The 8711-nt window shown below is 34.4% G+C and overlaps 1 long non-coding RNA gene across 1 annotated transcript; it reads right to left on the minus strand.

Annotated features, from left to right (window-relative positions):
- Positions 1 to 450: 450 nt before the first annotated feature.
- Positions 451 to 4973, minus strand: LOC309685454. The gene is made up of 3 exons (XR_014270453.1): positions 4845 to 4973; positions 2196 to 2323; positions 451 to 477 (listed from the first exon to the last, which is right to left on the minus strand). It is a non-coding gene; the product is annotated as an uncharacterized lncRNA (long non-coding RNA).
- Between the last annotated feature and the right edge of the window lie 3738 nt (positions 4974 to 8711).

Here is an 8711-nt window from a genome sequence, read left to right on the forward strand (position 1 = left end):
TGAGCAAGGGAGAGTTTGTTGAAAAAAAAAAAAAGAGATATGCTGAAGATGCACACTATCACAGTGTATAAACAGAGACTAAATGTTTGTGCCACAGACAGCCTTAATGCTCAGAATTCCTCTGATTTTGTAAATGATACGCTTCAAACTTCTGTGATCACCACATGCACGTTGACACATAAAGCAGTGTTTGTTCATTTAATACCGGTTTCAAAAATTTAACTCCCACATATTGCAAAGTGTTTTTAAAAATATCTGACAAAAAAAGAATAGAACTAAGCAAAGACTAAGGCAAGAATATAAGTTTTTTTTAATGAATCATCACATCATTTTAATAATTTAGATTGTAAACCCACATGAATAATTTTCAATACACAGAACCAGTATTCTTTTTTCTACCTGTCCAAGTTCTTCATTGAGATTGGAAGTACGAGCCATCGCAGCAGTGTCCGTAGGTTCATAGTGCATGTCTATGTCCTACAGACAAAAGAAAGTATATATATTTAAAAATTAGCCTTTCATAACTTATTACAAAAAAATCTAGTACATAAATAGAAAAGGTAAGTGCAGAAGAGCAGATTGAACAGGAATATAAGTTATCTACTTATGACAATTCAACATGGGAAACCACAGACATAATCAGATCGCTTCCAAGAGTCCCCAGAAAAAATTAGATTTCCCCTTTAAAACAAAAATCTCTATGATTCTTTGAGATTTTACTCTGCTTATTTTCAGTGATTTATATTATTGAAAAATGGTTGTATCCACGTATCTAAAATAGATTTAGCAACAAACAGAAATACTACATTGTGACACTTAAAGAGAAGTCAGTCTTATCTATTTATGTATTGTATGCACAACCAGTCATTTCTAAATAGCAAGATAAATATACCTTGAGATAAAAACATGAAGATAAACTAAGAGTACACAATAAGTGTAGGGTACATTGTAAGCGGTGGCTGTTTTTTTTGTTATTTACTTATTAAAAAAATAAAAAAGTAAATCAGAGTTTATTTTTAAATACAGTAAAAGATTAAAACATTGTGAAGTATGGCAATGTAGTGCAACAGATTGCAGATGACCAACTTCTCCATACCAATATGATATGCACACACAAAGATAATTTTTAAGATAATAAATGCCCAGAGTTCCAGATTAACTTAAATTAAAGACAACTAATTCCTCACAAAGTGAAATGGGAAGGGAACAGAAGTTAAAAACATCTTTTGGATTTGTTGTGTAGACAGTTGCCAGCCTACACATTCAAAATGGGTCAGCCTTTGTTGAGTATTTATTTTAGAACACAGAACATATAGGAATAATTTCATTACATTCTCGTATTTGTCAACAATTTGTTCTATAGCACAAAAGAAATGAAGACATCTAAACTAGCTGAATGCTCACAAAAAGATTTAAATTTTAAAATAAAGCATACACTTCAACTGCTGCTACACACACTTATCTATATCTGCATGACATCATATCTCACACAAACAAATTTATTTCACACATTTGATTGAGGAATCAGATTAAAGAGTTCAGAATGGTATGATTAATTTACATTTGGAAAAAATGGAAAAATTGAAGGCATACTATTAAAAGCACTTACAAGGCTTTAAGGAGAATACCTCTCCCCTACCCCAACCAGAGTAAACCCTTCTTTTTCTCTATTAATTCACTAAGAAAAGAAATTTAAGGACACCAAAATGATCTTCATATATTTTGTAAGAAATAATCCTAACAGACACTGGCTTTGTAAAAAAAAAAAAAAAAACAAAAAAAATCCCCATTAAACTACGGTGGTGTGGTGGGAAAATCAGCAAAATACATAAAAAACCCAAAACATGGGCTACACTTAGAAAGAAGTAGTGAAACTGGACAAGACTCCACTGCACTGCAAAACAGTTTCTTCTGATCATTCTGGATAAAACTGATACCTGGATGTTAATAATAAGAAAGTACAAAGCACATAAAAACATGTTCCAAAAAGCAATTTGGTGCAGGTATAAAAGCACTAAAAACCATTTATAACTACCTTCTTAGATTCCAGTAATAATAAACAAACAGCATACTTAGGTATTTACATTAAGAAAAAGTCTGAAAAAATGTATACGCAGACAAGCAATCCATCATTTCACTTATATGTGAACCACCTGATTTTAGAAGTCAATGCATATTATAAAAATAATATTTACCCAATTTATGAAATACGCCTGGATAAATTTAACAACTTCTAGCGTAACCAACAAACTGATTGGAATAAGATTATTGAAGAGAATGATAAAAGTCAAGAAATTCAATCCAAAGTTGCTTGCTCCACCATCTGCCAAAAAACAAAGCAAATAAAAACATTTAAGACCATACTTAAAAGTACGCCTATAAAGTGTATTCAGAGTATTGCTTTAACTTTTAAAATGATTTTTGAAGTGTTCTGTGTCTAAGAAGAAACTTGAGAAGTGATATTGTAGTTATGACCTTCATAAGAGTTAAGGATAAAGTGGAGTTCAAATTTAGACATCTTTGCCATCTTCTCCAATTTCTGAAAAGCAAACTTACCAGCCATTCCATCTTTTGCTACCTTTTAAGATAATAATCTGGGAATAGCTATATATAGCAACCAAATTCTAAACCCTAAATTTTATAATTTTGTATTTTTAAAGGGGGAAATGTGGAGTGGAATTAATTTTTTCTCTATCCACCCTCACGCTTCCTGTTCCTGCTCTCCAACTCAACAAAATACTATGAAAAAGGTAAATTCACACCACAGGGAAAGAAGAGATGAAATTAGAGAGTTGTTGTGGTAATGAAAGTTCTAAAAGAACTGGAAATGTGAATATTAACATATGTAACATACAGTTTTATACTACATTTTCCTTTGAAAGTTTTAGATAACTCTAGTAGTAGCACCTCAGAGAGGATGTGAATGGGAAATAGCAGTCTGCTCTCCAGTACAGCAAAAGGGCAAAAGAGGTAGCCTGCCTGTCTGTATTCAAAGAGCTCTCAAAGAAAAACACCCTCAGACAGGTTTCCACTGCCCATGAAATGTGGATCTGGCTGCTATTTTAAGACCCAAGAGAACAGGTTTTGGATACTTTCATTAATAGAAATTCCAGCATGAAACGAAGTACAAGTCTAAACGACCAGAGAGCTAACATTCAGCATGACATTGACATTCTCAATAACGACTACTGAGATTAAATGACGTTTGATACCTATTGCTACCTGTAAATAAAATAATATTCTGATATTTATTGTTAACATTACCACTTTTTTTTTTTTTTTTTTAATCATCCACAGGCAACAGATCGTTCTAACTAAACACTAATGGCATTCAGAAAGATGGGGCACTGCTGGCAACCTGTTTCACTACAACATAAAAATTAAATAAAGGGGAATAAATTGCTTCTTATATATTAAGAGTACCAGTTACAAGAACTACTGTGAGGTGAATGCAGCCTTAAAGGGCATACCTTACAAAACCCAACACAATTTCATTTAATCATGAGGCATGTATCAGAAAACAAATTGACAAGTGCAATCACTTGGAGAACACACAAAATATCAATGGCCACTATTTCATGTTTCTTTTTTCAGCGCTAAAACCAAAGCTTCTGAACTTCTTCACTACTATACTAAACACTATATTCTGAAAACTTTTACATTTCCCAGAAAAAAAAAACAAACCAAAATGCACTGAAAAGAAGAATCAGATGAAAAATAACAAAGTCACGAAGCACATCTAAAGCTACCCTTTGATATTACTGGAAATTGTCAATATTCCATTAATGATTTCACTTTTTTCCACCTCAAGATGGAGACATGAAAGTTAAGTTTCTTCCTTTTAAAAAAAAATATTTCTTCCTCAGCTTCAAAACAAAGAGAAGCAAGGTTCCCAATAAACAAAAGTTCATCATAAATGCAAACAACTTTTGTTCAACAGAAACTTTAGGACAGTGCCTTCAAATTAAATTTTTAAGATATTCCCCCCCCCCCCCCCAAAAAAAAAAACCACAAACCAACCCAAAAACTTACCAAACCACTCCATAATCCCTACTTTGATGATTACCTTCATCAGCTTTGTATTCAAGACTCTTGCTTCAGGAGCAGAAAGTCTACTTCTACTGCCTAATTAAAGAAGGCTCTAGGCCCACCATAAGAAATTCTGAAAACATGAATAATTGACCACAAAGTATATTTATGAAAACTTCCTGTAAATCTAATTCTCTCATTGAGTGTCAAATGATGCCAGTATGTTGCACGCTGCCATAAAGGCCCACATCACATCGCCTTGCATCCACTGTGAGTACAGCTGCCCAGTATAATGTGTTAGATGAGATCTTTTGGGCCTGTTTTATCTTCTTTAGGAGCAAGTTGCTAAGACCCGATGTTGGCAGCCAATAATTAGGTTAGATCCCTGTACAGTAAAAATTATAAAGCCAAAGCATCATTTCCTGGGAGGAGGGAGCTTAAAAATTCAGAGAAGTCACTACAGCTTTAGATGTAATCCATCAGTAACAGCTGAAAATGGCTTTAGTCTGATGTCTAGGAAGCTGACTGTTTATGCCAGTGGAATGCTGATATAGACCTTGCTGAGCTGCAGAGACGTAGAGACTGAAAGATGTAGAACAACAAAGCTCCCCTTCCTGAATTTGGGAAGAGCTCAGATGGCACAGTAAGGTAAATTTAATACTTGCTGTGATATAGCTAGCCTAATAACTTTAGTCACCAGCCAATAAAGAAAGACTGATAAAAACCACACTGTGTAAAGGATGATAGTCATCCTCCTTTCCAAATATGAAAGACAACTGAACACTAAAATAGTAATGTATTATTTTACGTCTTACAGGTTAGATCAAGATACCAGTCTCTTCCAGTATGCCTTCGATTCCATATAGCTGAACCAATAGAGCAGATCAAAGACATGGCAATAAGGATGCAGAACAGAATCAGAATCTGAATATTCGTAATTCGTTCCACATTGGACATCTTAAGAGGTGGACTTGTTGAATTCTGCAAAAGACAAAACCCAACAGTGGCTATTAAATATTAGAAGAGGTACAAACAGTCCTCACTTTTCAAGTTACGTGTCACTGCATTCTTTTCTAAATATTCTTCCAGATATATCATCATCAATAATGGCATAACTGTTTCACTCAAAAGGAAAAAAAAAAGCAGCAGCTTATGAATCCATGAATTAGAGCTTTAGATTTGTGTCACAAGCAGTTTAAACAATCACACAGAACACTCGTAACAGCAACAGTTAACAGTAAACATTAAAAATGAATGTGCATACACCTTATCAGTGCTATAGAAGACAATTTCTAATACAAACAAACTTTTTCAAATAACTGTTTTACAAATCAGAAAAGTAATAAACAAGAGACATGCATGACCAATCTGAAAGCATTCTTTTTTCTCACAAACACATCTCAATTTTGGTATTTCAAACAGCACTAGGAAAAGTAATTTCATAGTCTGAGAATAGGTCTCTTCCCTCCTCATTTCGCAAATAAGTAAAGTTTCACTTTGTTTTCTGACAAGAATGCTTACCTTTGTACTTGAAAGAAAGCTCCACAAGAAGACAGTTTTAGGAGCAGTCAAAAATAAAAAGATAAACAGGCAAACTATAATGATCCAACTTGCTAACAAAATAGTTTTCAAAACACAGGTTACAAACTAGAATCAGCCAATATGCTTACTAGTGAAAAAACTACTCTGTGGCTAAGTGACTAATAATAACAAGAAATTGCTTTATTTTTATTGGTTTTACTTCATAAGAAAGATGCTCTATTACTGACATTTTAACTACTATATTGAATTTGGCCATGTTTTCTGAAAGGATTTTCTGGGCTATATAACAGCATAATAAGGTAACAAAAGAGATGATTTAGAGAAAATTCAAGTAACAAACCTGCATAAGTTTTGTGTCATGTCCTGTATAGACAACTATTCCATGAACCCACTGAGTATTTCTCAACTGAGCTCCTCGTAGAAGAATCTGATCAGATCCCAATGGAACAGTACTAGAAGGAAAGAGTTTTATATTTTAGCATTAAAACAATCAATGTCAATGAATAAATGTATCCAGCAGTTGTTAAAACTTACTAGCTAATTTCTCAAAAATTTAGATGATTATTGTAAATAGACTAGTTTGCAAAAATATTACTTACCACTTAATTTTGACTATGGACACTAGAGATATGGTACTACTTGGCAAGCATACTGAAACCAACAAAGGCTAATTTTCCTTTGATTTATGATTATGAAGTTTTTTTTTCCTAAGTCTATGCTGAAACACAACTACTCTTACAAAATTCATTTTCCAAAGCAATTTTCAAGTGAAATAATTTTCTGAACTCTCAACTTAATCCACCTTTCCAGTGAATATCCTTTATGAACATGATTAACTGTTTAAAATTCACAACAATATTTCCTGCACCTTCTTTAAATTGCAAACCCAAGTAAATTTACTCCAGTTACTCTTCTAGAACTGCACTGAGTAAATGAGCAACCAAACATCAATAAGACTTCGGAAACATTTAACTGTCTTAAATTCAGACAGCTGAGTTTATACATATACTGTAGCTCAGTTTTTTTCTTAAGATATAAGAAGTTTTAGATAATTATTACTCTTTTCCTGGGACAAACAATACCCGGTTTTTGCACTTTTCTTTCTATAAATACCAGCTAGCAGTTCAGACTTGTCAATAGCATTTTTACCTAAAACTATTATCTCTGCAATTGTTTGAAACCAACACATTAAGACGACCACAAATAAGTTACTTCATGACAGCAACTCTATCTCTGATATATAAGCTGTAAAGAGTCTGAGGAAGCTGTGATATTTGGTAATATTTTTGGTAGCATGAAGAGCATAAAGTCAGTCTCAGCAAGTAAGTTTCATGTAATTATTTTTTTCTGGTACATCATGTCCCCTTCTCTCCTCTCATACACAAGCTTTTAAGATTCAAAGACTGCAAGTAAAGAGGAAAAAACACATTCTTCCTCCCCTAAAATTAACAGTGCCAATGTTAATTTGCAGAAACCAGAAAAAAATACTTGATCTGGAAAAATATGAGTGCTTTTACATAAAAGTGAAATAAGACACACCACTCCACTACAACTCAGTTCACTTAACCTTCCAGGAAACTAGCACAGAGCAGCACACTGACTGTTTAAGGAATCGTTCTCCCCACCAAGTAAGTATGTTTCAGCAACTGAAATGCTGAATGATACTGCCATGGCAAAAGAATTTCCAGGTGCAGGCACTTCATCAAAAGAAGAAATTGGAAAAGAAAACTGAAACAGAAAACATACTGATATTTAATTGCTCTCTAAATCTGAACTGTACTGCTCTTGTATTTGAGATGTGTTCATATCATGGCAAAATTAAGAGAATAAATGTCCCTTCTAGTATGAGAGGAACTGCTGGGGTTTGAATTACACAAGAATCATTAAGAAGGACTCCTGTTGCCATCAAAGATTGCTTCTGCACTATGTTTATTTATTTGCCGTCCTAGATCAGACTAATTCTAAGACTTTTCGACCATCCATCAGCACAATACGTAGACATTTCAGTTAAGGAATGAACCACATGTCATTCCAAGACTAATTAGATATTTTCAGTCTACCAACACTAACGACAATGTCACAGATGATGAAAGGCATATTAACTAGAGAAAGTTACTTTTAAGTTCCCATGGATAAATTGGAAACCTTTTCAACCATGGACCTTCACTGGAATGCCAAAAGACTTTGTCCCGCTTACTAACACAGGAGTCTCTAAGAAGGCAGCAGTCAAAACCTTGCACTCTTAATTCTTGTATTCCTTGAAGCGTCAGGTGAGTTCTAGACCCTTCCTGACACCTCCTGATCTTCCTCTGTCTTCCCCTCTTAAAAACTGTCAAGAATATGCAGTAAAGTCCTTTCTACTGCAAGATCCATTGATTCTTTTTTCCATCAGGACACTGGCACTCATGGATACCCTTCTCCAACTGGGAGCAGGAATTTATCCCCTTTGGATATCCTCATTCCCTTTATTGGGAAGACAATCAGAAGAAAACTGAGATTGCAGCCAGTGGGAGTTGTCTCCATCAGAACTGCGGCACAGACCAAGGAGATGAAAACAGACAGCAAAAAGGGACATAAAAAGCCCAGATCAGCCAGGTGTCATGCTGACCTCCAATGAGGTGATGGTGCGATGACTTGACAGAACTCTCAAGTCTCTATTCCCTGGCCTCAGCCTTCTCAAAACTGCTCCAACTCATCTGATTCTTCTTACATGCTATGCAACTAAAGACTCCTCAGCAACATACTTGGGTTGTATTCGGTAAGGGATGTTCTCAATGGGGAAATATCCTTTGAGCATACATTTCCACCAGGGCTGTCAAGGGTATATTAAGAGCAAATAATTTCTAAGACACATTTGAAAGCTTACATATCAAAATGTTTTTCTTAACAAGTATACTTCACTCTTCTCCAAAATTTTGTTAAGAATGTCTTCAGGAAAACATTTACTTTAGTCTGGATAATCAATATCTGCCCTTGTTTTTAACTTGCTCAGTCCTTTTCCCTGAGCCATTGTCTAATCATAATTTCAGATTTAACCAGGCTAAAGAACTTTTCTCCTTTCTCTAGCTAATTATCTTCATGGTCTCAAACCAAGTGACATGCCTCTGTGTATTCAGAAGCATAACAAAGAACTGCACGCT

This window comes from Vanellus vanellus, assembly GCF_965231255.1.
Source record: "Vanellus vanellus genome assembly, contig: HAP1_SCAFFOLD_1872, whole genome shotgun sequence".
NCBI lineage: Eukaryota > Metazoa > Chordata > Aves > Charadriiformes > Charadriidae > Vanellus > Vanellus vanellus.